We start from the raw sequence: 15,383 nt of genomic DNA on the forward strand, positions 1-15,383 counted from the left end.
CCTGGCATCTTCTCTCTACTTTCTTCTGCTGATAATGAATCCAGGGGAAACAAATGACACTGCACAATGGGCAGCTCAAGAATTACATTTTTATATTAATTTTAGAGACCCTGCAACAGCCTTTTTATTAAACACAAAATGATATGCTTGATTTTTGAAAAGAAAAAGGACAGGAGATGAATAGCTCCCCAGTTTTGCATTCAAAAGCACTCTACCCGACAGCTATACCATTCCCTCCTCAAAGCCATCTAGCACTTGTTGTGAGGTTTGATCATCTTAAAACTAGGGTGATTAAGAATGTACAAAAGTATGTCTAAACTAGAAATATTCACTTCACTGTCAGAACATATATATATAGAAAACATGTTTTTCCACATACAGGCTGCCACACAGCATGTCTATTCACGTGCCACTGGGACTCAAAGTAATGAACCTATAGTACTGCCAGCCATTGTCTCCTCTCCAGCAAGATCCGGCGGGCCAATATGCATACTCCAGTCCCCATAAGAGAGGGTTCTAACCAGATCTACCTAACTTCTTGATAAACAGCCTGTCTAGCCAAATGTTTTAGCCTAGGGGTTCCATCCTATGATGACCTCTAAATTAGGTCTAACCTAAGTACTGTGTCAGGAGGATACTATAGAAGCACAGAAGCAAACTATTAGGGTATACTGTTTTTTATTTGCTAGAAACCAATTAATGTATTTCTGATGTACAGTTTTTTTTTTTTTATTATTGTTGGAATATAACGCATTGACATCAGCCAAAGTGTATAAATAGTTTGAGAATATTTAAATTAGGGAACAATAGAGAATATTTAAATTAGGGAACAATAGAGAATATTTAAATCCATAAACAATAGGCAGTTTAATAGTTGTTATCTGTCCTGTTAATAAATACTGCATTGTGATATTACTGTGACTGACTGCAATATCGGTATAGATGTAAAATCTGTGTTAATTCCGCATTGCGGTTCCTCTACTCGCTCATGGCCTTATCATTTGTTTTCTGTTAGACATTCTTTTGATGTTTTAGTCTTGCAATCCAGTCCCGCTCTCCATAATTATTATTTTTTTAAGTGTCAGTAGGTTTTCCTCAAACTCAGGACGCTCATTTCTTATTCATCCCAGCCTTTCAGGGGGGTGGGAGGGGGGTGGGGGGTTGGTTTACCTTCAAAGGTCCACCCACAACGGACCTCATTATTACCGAAACCATCCAAATTTCATTTCATTTTATTTGTGGATTCTTTTTAAATGTTTTTTTTTTACTTGAAAAGACGTCACAAAGGCACACCAAAGCCTTAATTAAACAGATGAACTGTATTAACATAACCTGAAAGCCCTGTCCATTTATTTTTTATTTTTTATGATCCAACCAGTGAGACCAAATATGGGCAGTTTAATTACCATTTGGACCCAAAGCCTCTGCCTTTGATATGGAAATCCCACTTCAGTTCCAGTCCCCAGTCTCCTTTCACTCTTCCCTTGTCTTCCAATCTCGCAACATGAATTTTAAATAGTGTTGTCAACACCTGATAGTGAAAGCTAGCAGGGTAATGTGACCGGGGGATAGGGATTGGGGGAGGGGGGCAGACGGGTCCATGACAGGAGGAAATCTGAGGAATGGGGATTGGCCACCGCACATAAATGACCGGATTACAGCCGTTCCCTTTCTTCTTGCCCTCATTGCGCACAAGGCCTCCCTCAGATCAAACCGAATGAGAGCTGTCATGTACAGTTACCCTGCTATTGTCATCTGCTTATTGCATGACTCCCGGCTTTGCTTTAATTATTAATTGCACTTGTCAACTATCATTAATTCCTCTTTAGCATCCCTGTCTTGGAGTAATTAGACAGAATGGCCCTGCTGCTCTCATTGTTTCAAGAGCCACTAAAATAGCCTGATGGGTTTTTGTGCAGAATTTGAATTAACACAATCCAGTTCAATCCAGTTAAGCAAAGGGGTTTGCCTTTTTGCCTTTTAATAGACTATATATATATATATATATATATATATATATATATATATATATATATATATATATATATAGATATATATATGGGCAAGTCATTTATAAACTGTCACAGAAACCCGAGAGGGAATTGTTTTCCTGTAACTCACTGAAGAGGCCCATCTATTATTTTGTATAATACATGGATACCCTTGTGATGCTAATATTAAAGAAGACGAGGTTCAGCAGTACAGTTGTTTTTTTTAATGCAGTGTTTCCGTGCTGTACAGACGTTCTACGTCGTTATATGTTACAGTGCTTCAGCTTTATTTGGATGATTGCCTTTACCTTGTTTTAATTTCCCCTTCCTCTCCAGCTTCTCTGAGATACGAATGCACCAGCTTTACATAATTTTTTTTTTTAAACGTATTCTCATTTTGTTGATCATTAACGAACATTTCTGTACTGTGGGTGTTGTCGAGTGATTGAAAATTAGACATTTTGTATTGAAAGTGATGGTCTTGAGGAGTCAGATCGGTCAACGTTCAAGTATATTTTCCTCTAGAGGAATTATCACTTTTTGAAATCTCTACTGTGGTATTATGCCATTTTTTTCGAATGGCTCAGGATGCAAATATAGCCTTCATCCATATATATATATATATATATAAAACAAAAAGCAAAATCTGTATCCATTTATACCAATACAAGGAATAGACAACAAAACTGCAAACAAATAGGCATATGCCTAATAAAAAAGACAAATAGACAGAAAGATGTGACAGTAATCTAAGCTGAACCCCACTCTTTCAAACTGACCTATAATACATACACAGGCATACATTGGTGAAGCAGTTCATGCTTATTTGGGATTTTCTTAAATTGTAGTTTTTCAACAAATATTAAATTATATGCAAATTATACTGTTATAATTTGAACATAAGTCCCTACCTGTACTAAAAACAGAACAACACAACAGTGATATAACAAAAGCATGTATAAATGAATTAACAAAAGATCCATGATGGATTTGCGGTTTATATTCAAATCAATACTAATGAATATCGTGGTTTGATAACAATGTCCAAAGAGTATTGCCAATTAATTCTTCAGCACGGTTGCCTGTCACCATCATGACATTAAAGATCGCCTTCAGCTTGTAACCAGCATGATTACACCATACTTTGATTAAGCTGAAGGGATTTATCTTACTGCCAGTGAATCCTCTTTGGAGACGTACTGTAGTAACAATATCCAGAAGCAAGAAGACTGAGAGCTAGAAAGACACGTACATTAAAATATTGTGTTAAAATAAAATGTTTGGTCAGTTACCTTCAATGGATTTTTTATCTTTCAACTTACATTTGATCACTGACTTTGCTTTAAGAAGAAGAAGAAGAACAACATGATTGTACCACCTTCTGATTGCCTAATCTGTCATTAACTAGAGCTGGCTAGCAGATGGTGATGCCAAGTGTTGTTTTGACAGTCAGTTTGGCCTACTTAGAAATAGTTCTATACAATAACATTGTTGGTGGTAACAGACGATGGACAGGCAGCATTGGGGTGACACTATGAGCATTCATTGGTATGGATGGCTATATACAAAAACATAATACGATTGAAATTCCAACACAGTTTTACCCTAGATTTCCTGCAATGTTTATTTGAACTTTGCTGAATCACTACAGTGACTCCATATTAGGTTTCACAAAAATAAGTTTTCCCTGTCTGGGACGGTATGTGTCATATGATTCAATGATATATGTGTGTCTCTTTGAAAAGGAAATGTAAAATTAAATTGCTCAAAGTACACTGTGAGTCGCTGTGACAGGGTGGACCCTGTCGCTGGTTCTTGCGTGGACGTGTGCAGCTGGGATGCGTAACAGGAGATGTGCTGCTAGGCAACCAATTGAGCAGATGGACTCGCCCGACGCTGAGCTGGGGGGTGTGCCCAGGGAGGCTGTGCACAGCTCAAAGGGGGACTGCGCCACAGCTCGAGGTGACTGCACCGCCATGCTACACAGAGGGGCGCTTTGTTTACATTGAGGAGGAGAGGGTCCACTCCGCAGGATAACTACTACGGAACCCTTCGACTTCAAGACGGTGCCTGTGAAGGCTTTGCCCAGCCAGGACTGTCGCTTGGAAGACTGTCGCTTGGAGCAACAGCAGTAGGTTAGTTTAGGGGATGTTGATCCCAAACAGTATAGAGAGGGTAATGTAGTGTAGTAGGTTCCTGGAGCGGGACATTTCTTTTAGTGAGACTAGCGTGTGGCAAACTTCTATTTTTAACTTTGTTTTTTATTTTTTATTAAATCTGACAATAGGGCTACCATTGCTGGTACCATAGTGGAAGCACATGTGTTAAATAAATCTGCATGCCTGTGTGTCGTGTTAATACTCAATGCTCTGTGTCTTAATTATTATTATTCAGTGACGACGCACGCACGTAACACTTCCCTCTGTTACAGTCACATAGAAGACATTTCCTAACAAGGCACTGAGCGGCTAAACTGTTTGCATAAACAATTGCTTGCATTCATGGTGCTTTTGTATACTACAGCTTATTGTAATGATTCCTAATTTACAATACATTTACACTGTTACAACAGAGGTAAATGCAGTATTTAGAAATATGTGTTAAACAGTGGACTTTTGTATACACTCAATGGGGAAAAAAGAAGATAGAAATGTAGCTTTATTTAAAGCATCTACAAATACACTGTGTATCAATGTTTTATCTGTTTAAATACAGCCACTTAAAATTATTACTAAACTTTCTAAAATAAGTTAAATAGTAAAGGAACAATATAGATGATTGAGACATTTATATAAAGTATATTTATGTTTTTTTTTTTTTCTGGATTCACCCAAGTTATTTAAAGAAGCTGCTTCAGTGCTACAGCTGTCCAGCTTTCACTGGGATTTCTAGATTTTTAAGACTCCCATCTACCCACCAATATTTAGAACATCCAAGTATTTCTTAGGTTAAGCTGAATAAGCAAAGTATGGAATCTCATACTCTCCATTGCACTGATAATTCATATTTTTAAAATAAATTTAATTTTAAAATCTTCACACAGTTGGCACGTGTCCTGTTCTTCTAAATTGAAATGATATTATTGTTGTACCAGACTACTAATGGAATTGTCATTGAGTTACAATACCTCAAGGGTCAGTTTTAAACCCAGAACAATTGAGTAATTACATTCATACACATACACTCATTACAACGCCAACCCAACAATGAACAATACATAATATATAATAAAACAATAAATACAACATAAAAACGATGGAACACAGTAGGGTAGGAATTTGAAAATAATAGTAGTACAGCAGTAAAGTCCTGTATATATACTGTATATATTGCCCACTGTAAACCTGAACGTTTATACCTGAACGGAACAGTTCTCAGTTGTCCTGTATTTGTTGCCAGTAACAACAAAGACAGCACCATAGGTTTAGTCTCTGACTGGAACTGGTGCAATGTGGATGTTAGTCTAAAACAGTACTTTCGTTCCGTCCAAAGGTGGGAGAAATCCTATTTGAGTAGTAGCTGTAGTGATGGAAACCAGATTTAGCCCTGCCCACTCTATGGTTCCCCTGCCATGGAGGAGACAGGTATCACTGGCAGTTCTGAGAAATGGGTTTTGTTATACTGCCAAGAGGCAGGTTCTACTCTAGCCCCGTGCTGTGGAGAGCCTCAGGAAATAAACAAGCCACTAACATGGTACATTTCTAAGTAATATCCATCAGGAATTAATCTTAATTATTTTCAATATATAGAACAGAAGGGGTCTTTCTCCCAGAAGCTTGTTCCTTCTCAGACATGCTGTTATATGCTGATGATATAGTTATGACTACCAGTGTTATAGGACAGACCATAACCTGATTCAAAAGGTGTGAAATTAAAATGCAGTGGAGATAACTCGTCGCTCTTACACTGGATGGTAGTCCAGAATATTGTTTGAACCAGGTCCTTCACTTTTTAATAGAACAGTCCAGATCCTTGTTCTAAACATGTATTGAACTGTTTAATTGAACTTATGAATAGCTATTTAATAAAATATAGTCACCTCGTTGGAAAAAGGTCCTGGGTTGGAATGGACTGAAAGCTACAGTATTTTATTTATCTGTATTATGAGTAGTGGTGTCAACAGTCAGTGACATAAGAATACATTCATCAATGATCCATTTGTCGTACTTACTACTTGCTCTTAATGGAATTTACTGTTATAACCAAATATTTAAGTTTAACTGCTCTTAGTCGTCATCGCTCTCAAATGTAATTATTTACTCTATTTTGTATTTTTTCTCATTTGAATTTGCTGTTACTTACTACTGATTTAATTGTCTTTTTTTAACTGCTCTTATCTGTAATGTGATATTTTGTAAAGTGTACAAAAGGGGCAGCCTCTCCACCAGTGGTGGCAGTGTTACTAGGACTGGGAAAGTACAGCCATGTATGTCCTAACTAACAAAATAAACTTTTGTTTCTTTATCTCCTGCAGCCTGAGCAGGTATACATACATTGCTTCAGAAGATCGCAGACCAAGTACCTGTGGGCAGCACGGATCCTGCACTCATTCACTGACTTGACTATTTAAATATTGTTGTAGATACGAGCGCTTCTCCCTGGAACCTGTAAATATATTTAGTAAATAGTTGTCTGTATTTAAAGGGGCAGTATCCATATTCATTTCATGAACCAGTTTTTGCTTTGTTTATATGTAAATCAATTTTGGTTACCGCTTCACCTGAAATTGCATTCTCCGTATGTTATTTCAAGGCCTTCCACAGATGGATACACTTCTCATGTAAGGGGGTGAGTAAAAACTCGAATCCATGATTGTAGAAAGTAATCTGTACTTACCTACAAATAGACAGACTGCTAAATCTTGAATTGGGACTGGAAACCCATCTGAGTGAAACTTGAATCCTAAGACAAAGATAATACAAATTGTATGTTACTTGTGTTACTCGTTTATATTTTGTTGGAATAACCCATGTAATCAATACATGCAGGGTGGACAACCCAAGGATCCAAAGGAAATTCAAGGATAAATATTTGTGGTAGTCCCAGACTCATGTTGTATATATTTTATGCCTCCTCCTGCTAAATTTCATTGCTCACTTTCACAGAAGCAACACAATGTGGGCATATGACTTTATAACTTACTTTAAAACACTGACAAATCTCAGAGTGAATTGATTGAATGAGGCAGTTGAACAATTTGGTTGTGGTGGGGGGGGGGTTACACTACAATAGGCAATACAGGTATTTAGACTGTAAATGGTGCAACTTCAGCCATGCAACCAGTTATAAAGAAAAGTAGCTTTCTTGGTTCTGAAAGCAGGTAGAAAATCAACCCACTTCTGCTTGAAAAATATATGGTTTAATAGAAACTAAATGTGATTGCAAAAGGGGGACAGTCACTTGAAAAACAGGTAATTTATCTCTAACTCAGTGAAGTGTCATAGAGCTTGCCCACTAGGTCAAGCACCTGCCATTTCAATGATATCACCTGCAAAATCTGGATTTGCTGGCAAGAGCCCCGGTGCAGTGAAAATCCACACAGCTCTCAGCAAATACAGCCTATTTCTATTTATTACACTTTAAAAAGGTCACCATTTTCTTTGGCTAAGCACCCCATGCTATGATAATTTTATGCATAAACAAATGGCAAATTTGCGCTACATAAATATGTATTAGCAATAATTTTTTTTTTCTCTCAGGCAGTGCCAGCCGAATGCAAATCCCCCCACTTGCTGGGGCTGGTGGCTTTTGTGTTGCTATTCCTCTCGAGCGGCTCGACAAAAGGAGCACAATAAACAGTTTGGTCTGCTGTCAATAGGTGATACAAATGCAAGGTAAATGGCAAGAAACCTGCTCAAGGATGGTACAGTGGAGGGGGATAACTGAGGAAAGCCTTACCATTATGATTATTTATTTCTTTTTTTCTAATTATCTGACAATTGAAGTACTCTTGGCGTGCTAACAGCTGGGGCTGGTGCTAAATATTGAGAGCCTGACAGGGTAGACACGCACACAGGTTGAGTAAACAATGAATTAATAAAAAGAACATTTTAGAACAACCAAAATGAAATTATAATAATGTGAAAACCGGCCCAGGGTTTCTGAGATAATAGAATAGAATTCAGTGCCAGGGTCCCAGCCTCTTTCACTGACTGATTCTTCAGTCAATTAAAAATGTCAAAAGCAAATTTCCTTTGGAGAGAATGGGTCTGAATACCAAGAGTAAATGATGCACAACTGATGCTTCCACTGTGCTATGTGTAGTTTCTCTGCTTACATATGAAGGGGTTAAGTAGACTACAAACTGTATTTATAAAGTATGAAGTTTTACAGGCTACCTATTCAGGTATTTACCTTTAGCCAAGAACCACCTGTTGGTGAAATATATTGTAACTAAACAATTATTATTGTTTTTGCAAAGATCTCCATAGGGATTTTTTTTTCTGTATACCTCTAACTGATATATGTAGAATCCACCTCCAACAGTTGCTGTATAGTAATTTAATATTTTCTTCCCTTAGAAAACACACGTGCTACTATGTATGTAAGGCGCGTAAGCTCAATTTTGCTTTCCAGTTGCACCGCTGCCTAAGAGTGACATCTCCTGGAACAGTCCAAAACATGATAGCTTCACAGCCACTGTCACCTAAACACGCCTCCTCTGCACCCCTGCCTAGGTCAGCTGCATGACCGATTATCTGTTATGGTTGAATATCTCAAGTTACATTCAATACACAAACAGCCAGCCTTCCTCCAGGGGAAACCACAGCCCCATCACCAAGGAAGAAGTTCCCACAGCCCCTCTCACCAAGGAAGAAGTTCCCACAACCCCCATCACCAAGGAAGAAGACCCCACAGCCCCCCTCACCAAGGAAGAAGACCCCACAGCCAGCGTAATCAAGGTCCGGAAACTTGCTGACTCCCATCACTACTTTGAGACTTCCTGCTGAGACATTAACTCACACCCTTAAGCAAATCCGTGAACTGTAGGTGGAAGTAGACAGGATGTGATCCTCTAAAGCCATTGTCAAAATAGCTTTAATAGAATGAGGAGATAAACAGCACTGTGGTGGTAAGTACCCCTGTGGTCATTTTTAAATCCATAAAGCAAAGAAAAAGCATATTGTGTAACTCTTTCCCAGAAATGTACAAATGGTGTACGGATTTGCATTTAGAGAAATGCCTGGGATTAGCTGGGTGATTTTCTACTCATATTTGGGACACTTATTTATTTATTTATTTTTTTAATTTTTAATTTTCTTTTTAAAGCAATCAGCCTATTCATTTCCCTAATATAATAATCATAATTGCCACATTTGCTAATCACTTTCAAATGCAATTTGACATAGACAGTAGCGCTGCATCTGCTACATAGCTGAAACCCTCAAATTTCAAGTACACCCCCATTCCCATCTCCCTCTTACCTGCAACACCCCAAACATTTTAACCACAGCATCCTGTCTTTAATAAGCATTTTTATAAACTCAAAGTGCATTTTAACGATAGGTAGATTGTTCATGGTGGTCTGAGTAGGAGGTCACTATAACTTCCAATCACCTACGCACAATAATAAATATTTATCTGTAGGATGTATACGCAGCCCTGTGTAATTTAGCAACATGTGTAACAATTAGGTTTAGTCTTGGTAAGACTTTTGGCTGAGGCATCTCCTCCCAGCGAGACCTCAACCTTACCTCTCGGCTTTCCATTACTGCTCTCATTCCCTGAAACTTATTGGTGTGTATAAAGGCTTAATATCCTATTATGTGTGTATTGTAACTCTTGATTCATGTTAGAATATTTATCAGGCTTGCTAACTAATTCCCTTTTTTAACCACAGGAAAACAATCCTAAAATCTTAATTCTGAAGTAAGGTGGTTGTAGAAATTACCACCAAGGGTGATAAAGGCAACTGTTCTACCTGCCCCCTCTGTGAATTAGTAAATGGAAAATCTCTATACAAAATCACAGTTTCTAGAGTGGGTAGCAATTTCACCTGCATAGTGATCATTTTTCAAACCACCAATTTAAATAACAAAGCTTATAGATGACAGATAATTATATATAAAAAAAAAAAAAAACATAACAGATTATTAAACATGTAGAAATGAAATCTTATGAAAATGTAGATGAGACAAAGCATCCCTTTAAGCCAGTATTCACTCAGCCTTTGCAACCAGCTATGGACTCTGAGCTGATTAACTCTCACCTCTCCCAGAAGATGTCAGTAATAGGCATTTAGAGAAAAAAGGAGCACCAAATGGAAAAAAATCTAAATACAGAGGGTCTGGTTAAGAAATTCTAGAACAAGAAAAGGCCATTCTGCCCACCCTATGCTCACTCGCTTAATGCAAGCGGGGTCCGTTAGAAAAACCAAAAAAAAACAAAACATTTAGCTATTAGGGGAAATGAAACCTCTGTGAATCTGTGTCTAAGCAGACCACCCTTCCTCCAGGCAGCTAGCTAAAGGTCTTATTATGTTCACAGATAGGGTTATACAGTATTGTTCATGACAGCATCCAGTCTATTCTTGAAGGATCCGATAGTCTGTGCTTCAACAACCCTGTCCAGAAGCCTGTTCCAATGGTTCACCACCCTTTCCGAGAATAAAGCTTCTTCTCCCCTCGGTTCTGAATATGCTCTTCTTCAGCTTCCACCTGTGAATAGTGCCATTAGGTAACAGCACAGGTGACTGATATTGATAAGACATTCATTAAACTGGGAGCAGGATGGTACAAAAGTCAATGTAATGGGCATTTTGCACACAGTTTAAAAGCATGGTGATGGATATATGGTGATGGATATATGGTGTGTAACAGCGCTTGTCACCGGGTTCCCAGGGGGAGAAAGGGAAGGGGTGCGGAGGGGGAGGGGGAGTGACACATATTTATCTGTCCTGGGATAAAATTCACTACCTTGTGCTCTGCCTTACATGTTAGCACTAACTATAACGTTTCACATGGCTTGACTAATTTTGTGCTTGTAACAGCTAATGGAAAAGTGCTCTGCACTTTTTTTTTTTTTTTTTATCAAAAACATGTTGTCAGTCTGACCATTGTAAGAAAAGAAAAATGGAAAGAAAACTATTAACTCTTTCAATATTGTATAAAGAATACTCCACTCAAGACATAGTGATAACTCCAACTCCTCTTATCTAGGTCCTTTTTCATTATTTTATTCATTATTCATTGTTTTTTTAGTGAAAGACACTGAAACTGTTTAATGAGTTATCTGGTTTATGCTTTAAGTTTTTTTATTTTTCATTTTAATAACACTCAATTTGCATCCATTAATCTATTAATACAAAACATAAATTAAGTAAAAGTACTTTTCTTACTAATGTTGTCTATGTTCATACAGCAGGCATACATGTTATACTTTATACACTGAACATAAGGGCTGTTTTGATCTGGTTGGACTGATGCAAAACGGTTTCACAAGGGACTAAAATTAACTCTGAAAGTTGTCACTGGAGCATTGAGGAGGACCGCAGAAACACACAGCTATTGTTAGTGGTGTTATATTTAATGTGAATAACAGCTTGTTTTATGATTGCACATTAACAGCTGAGAAATGCAGAACAGTATACTTTAAAACAACACGTACAAGACACAGTTGTTTCCCCCTTTTTCAGATTAAACAATTTCCATTTTAGAAATAAATTTAAGAAGAAAAACAAAACTCCACCCAGTAATGACTACTTGCAGTCACATAACTGCCACCAGATGTCCTAATTGCAGGTACATTGGGTGGTCTGTCAGATTCTTGTCATTTTGTTTGCTACCTGAGCAGATACAAGAATAAACCTTATTAATTAGATCTGTATTTTGCCCACACTGTTCTTTCCTCCACCATGGCAGTCAATTGATGGACTAATGTGTGCTGTTGCTTCTTTATGACCTCTTATTGTTAATGGCCCTTTTCCAGTCCACTCCACACCACAGCATAATTAATTCAGCAAAGTGTAGTGTTTCAAAGTCTATCACATTCAATGGTAACCTGGTGAGCCCTGACAGCAACAGGGTAAGTTAGCAAGGGACCATAACGAGCAGAGACACAGAAACACTACCTCCCTACTGTACTTTACGGAACTCAAAAAAAGAACAAATCGGAACAGTTTAATAACTATTAACAAATGTTTATGCAAGAGGATAGCCAGATACGCAAGCCTGCAAGCAGCTGTGCTACAACGATCTTAGCACTCACTATTTGACAGTTCAATTTAATAAGGGGCTCTACAATGTGGTTCTAAAACTGTATTCTGGAAGAGGGAAAGAGGATATTATTTTTTTTTCTGGAGTCTAACAATTATTTGATGGGTGTGGCATTATACAAATGAATAATTAGTTAAACTAAGTAAAAGCAGGAACAAACCACTGTTTTTTTTTATTTTTTATTAAACTATATTTGTTTCAGAAGCTTGCTTTTGTTTTATAGCTGGTATGCAGCGCAACTATCATAATGGCCTATTGATAGGAGTGCTGAGGTCCTTTACATTGCATGCAAGTCCCAGTCATGCTGAAAAAAAAATCACAGTCGTTGTTTTGTTTGCTTTGATTCTATTTTTAATGGCTTTATTTGCACAGTAGCCTTGTCTGACCTCCATTTTATACATGTTACAGACCTCCTCTGTCTAGCTTTTTCCGTTTTTAAAGACAGCTGAACCAGCTTAGGGTGGACTCAACTGGAATGCCTTGTGTTTCAATTTACGGGAGTGTCATTTCAATTCTTTGGAACTGAAGAATTAGGGGAGTGTCATTTCAATTCTTTGGAACTGAAGAATTACGGGAGTGTCATTTCAATTCTTTGGAACTGAAGAATTACGGGAGTGTCATTTCTGTCAAGTAAAATGTGGCCTTCCCCTTTGATACACAGGTTTGTATCTTGCAGCAACAGTCTGCAAGTGTACTCCACAATGGTCATGACTTCCAGTAAGAAATCTTTATCTGCGTTGCATTAATGATGCCCTTTTGCCGAATAAAAGGGTCTGAAAACATACTGCTACAGAAGTTTGTCAATTATATCACCTACGTTGGATCCAAAGCCTTACGCAACGTGAAGGACCTTTTTTGAAACGGAAACTCTGCCTCTACATAAAATCCTAACTCCACTTTGTCCAATGAAGTACTTTCACAGATTCAAATAGTGTTTGTGTGGGCCAGTGTAGGGGTGGTCTTCTGCTTCCAATTGCTACGCCAATAGTGGAGGAATTAAAACCCCTGGGACACAAATATATAAATAACTAAATCCATGTATAAAATGGCTATGCTACACCTGTAATACAGTACACCTGACCAAGTCACTGTATAACATGTCTTCCAGTACTAGGCCTGTCAAGAGGCTAAAGAACTGATAAAAAGGGAAGGAAAATTCAGCGGGGAAAAAGAAAGAAGAAAAATTGTTTTTTGGGTTTTTTTTTTACAACCACTGTCCTCTTTGGCCTACTGTCTCTCTCATTCTCTTCATGCCCATTAGCTACTCTGACAGCTTGCCAGGCGGGAATAAGGAAATAAAACACTTAAACATTGCTTCCTGATGTATACATTCATCTCGTCTGCCAAACACAGATATTGAGGAGATATTTCACTCCTACTGTCAGCTTGCTAAATTATACCCCCGCTCGCACAGCAAGGCAACTCTCTTGTCTTCAAATAGCCTCAATCATTTCAACTTCCCTTTAACGGAATACATCAGAGCACAAGTGGGGCTGCCGCCACTGCTCGGTTTCCATTCATTTAAATGGACTGAACTTTGGCTATTTAATTTTTCACTGCATGCCTTTTCTTCAAAACCAACCCTAAAAATGCAATATTTAAAAATGATATATATATATATATATATATGTATATATATATACAATAAAACTTCAAATAATTGCCGGGTCTCAAAGAATCGCCTGTCTCTAATACGCGCCGGGTCTGCTGGCAAATATTGTAAATAAACGCCAGATCTCTGTGATTGCCATTGAAGCTGAGGAAGATGAGGAGGAGCTTGAGCGGAATGAACTGCTAATAAGTGACAGCGATGAAAGTGACTCTCAGGATTAATAAATAATAATCATGGAAAATGTAATTTAAGGTAGGCCTAAATGTAATGTATATTTGTTTAATGCAGTTATTATGTTATTAAAAGTTTTGATAATTTTAAGCGTGCTGAAAGTAGGCCAGATGCAAAGCTCTTTATTTTTATGTGTTTTGTTGTATTAACAATGTACAAGTTTGAGATTAAACAATACATTATTGTTGATAATGATGTTTATTGCTTTTATTGTTCATTTTTAAAAACATTTTAGAAGTTTGTATTATTATTATTATTACTAATATTGTGCTGTAAGTGTAGCCTGTTGTTGTTATTATTACACTATGTAACACAATTTTTGTTCCTGGGTAGTAAGTGTTATTTCCTAATTGCTTATGCCTCAAAAGTATAGAAAATGGCTATTATTCCCCACAAACTTTGCTTTTGTGACCAGGACAGTGATATTTTGAAATTTACCTATTTCCAATGAGAAAACGGGCGAATTTGTGTCTTTTCGTTCACATAAAGTCAGAAAAAAACAACATATGAATCCAAATTAACATGTATTTATACTAAAGTAATACAAAAATGACTACAAAAGATTTAGAAGCGAGTAGTTTTTCGAGATTTACGATTATACTGTAAATCACTTTCACGAATCAGCCCCCAAATGTAGTCTCCCATCATGTTCTCGTTATACTGTCCTTGGTAGCGGCGTTCAAAGTCCAGTATATCCTGGTGGAAGCGCTCGCCTTGCTCCTCCGAGTACGCTCCCATGTTCTCCTTGAATTTATCAAGATGAGCATCAAGGATATGGACTTTGAGGGACATCCTACAGCCCATTGTGCCGTAGTTCTTCACCAGAGTCTCAACCAGCTCCACATAGTTTTCGGCCTTGTGATTGCCCAGGAAGCCCCGAACCACTGCGACAAAGCTGTTCCAAGCCGCTTTCTCCTTACTAGTGAGCTTCTTGGGGAATTCATTGCACTCCAGGATCTTTTTTATCTGTGGTCCGACGAAGACACCGGCTTTGACCTTTGCCTCAGACAGCTTAGGGAAGAAGTCTTGAAGGTACTTGAAGGCTGCCGACTCCTTATCTAGAGCTCTGACAAATTGTTTCATAAGGCCCAATTTGATGTGCAGTGGTGGCATCAGCACCTTCCGGGGGTCCACCAGTGGCTCCCACTTGACGTTGTTCCTCCCCACAGAGAACTCGGTCCGCTGTGGCCAGTCCCGCCTGTGGTAGTGCGCCTTGGTGTCCCTGCTGTCCCAAAGGCAAAGATAGCAGGGAAACTTGGTAAAACCGCCTTGGAGACCCATCAGGAATTCCACCATTTTGAAGTCTCCTATGACCTTGATGCCATCTCAGAAAAA

The 15,383-nt window shown here is 38.1% G+C and overlaps 1 protein-coding gene across 2 annotated transcripts in view; it reads right to left on the minus strand.

Annotated features, from left to right (window-relative positions):
* Positions 1-15,383, minus strand: part of LOC117419822 (transcription factor SOX-5-like) — a 231,395-nt gene that overhangs the window by 187,900 nt on the left and 28,112 nt on the right. For both annotated transcript variants that reach the window (XM_058986152.1, XM_058986153.1), the window contains exon 3: positions 6,828-6,893. The gene's annotated coding sequence lies outside the window, so the exon portion shown is untranslated. The remainder of the gene's footprint in view (positions 1-6,827; positions 6,894-15,383) is intronic.

The sequence above is a fragment of the Acipenser ruthenus genome, chromosome 14 (assembly GCF_902713425.1).
Source record: "Acipenser ruthenus chromosome 14, fAciRut3.2 maternal haplotype, whole genome shotgun sequence".
In the NCBI taxonomy this organism is placed as follows: Eukaryota; Metazoa; Chordata; class Actinopteri; order Acipenseriformes; family Acipenseridae; genus Acipenser; species Acipenser ruthenus.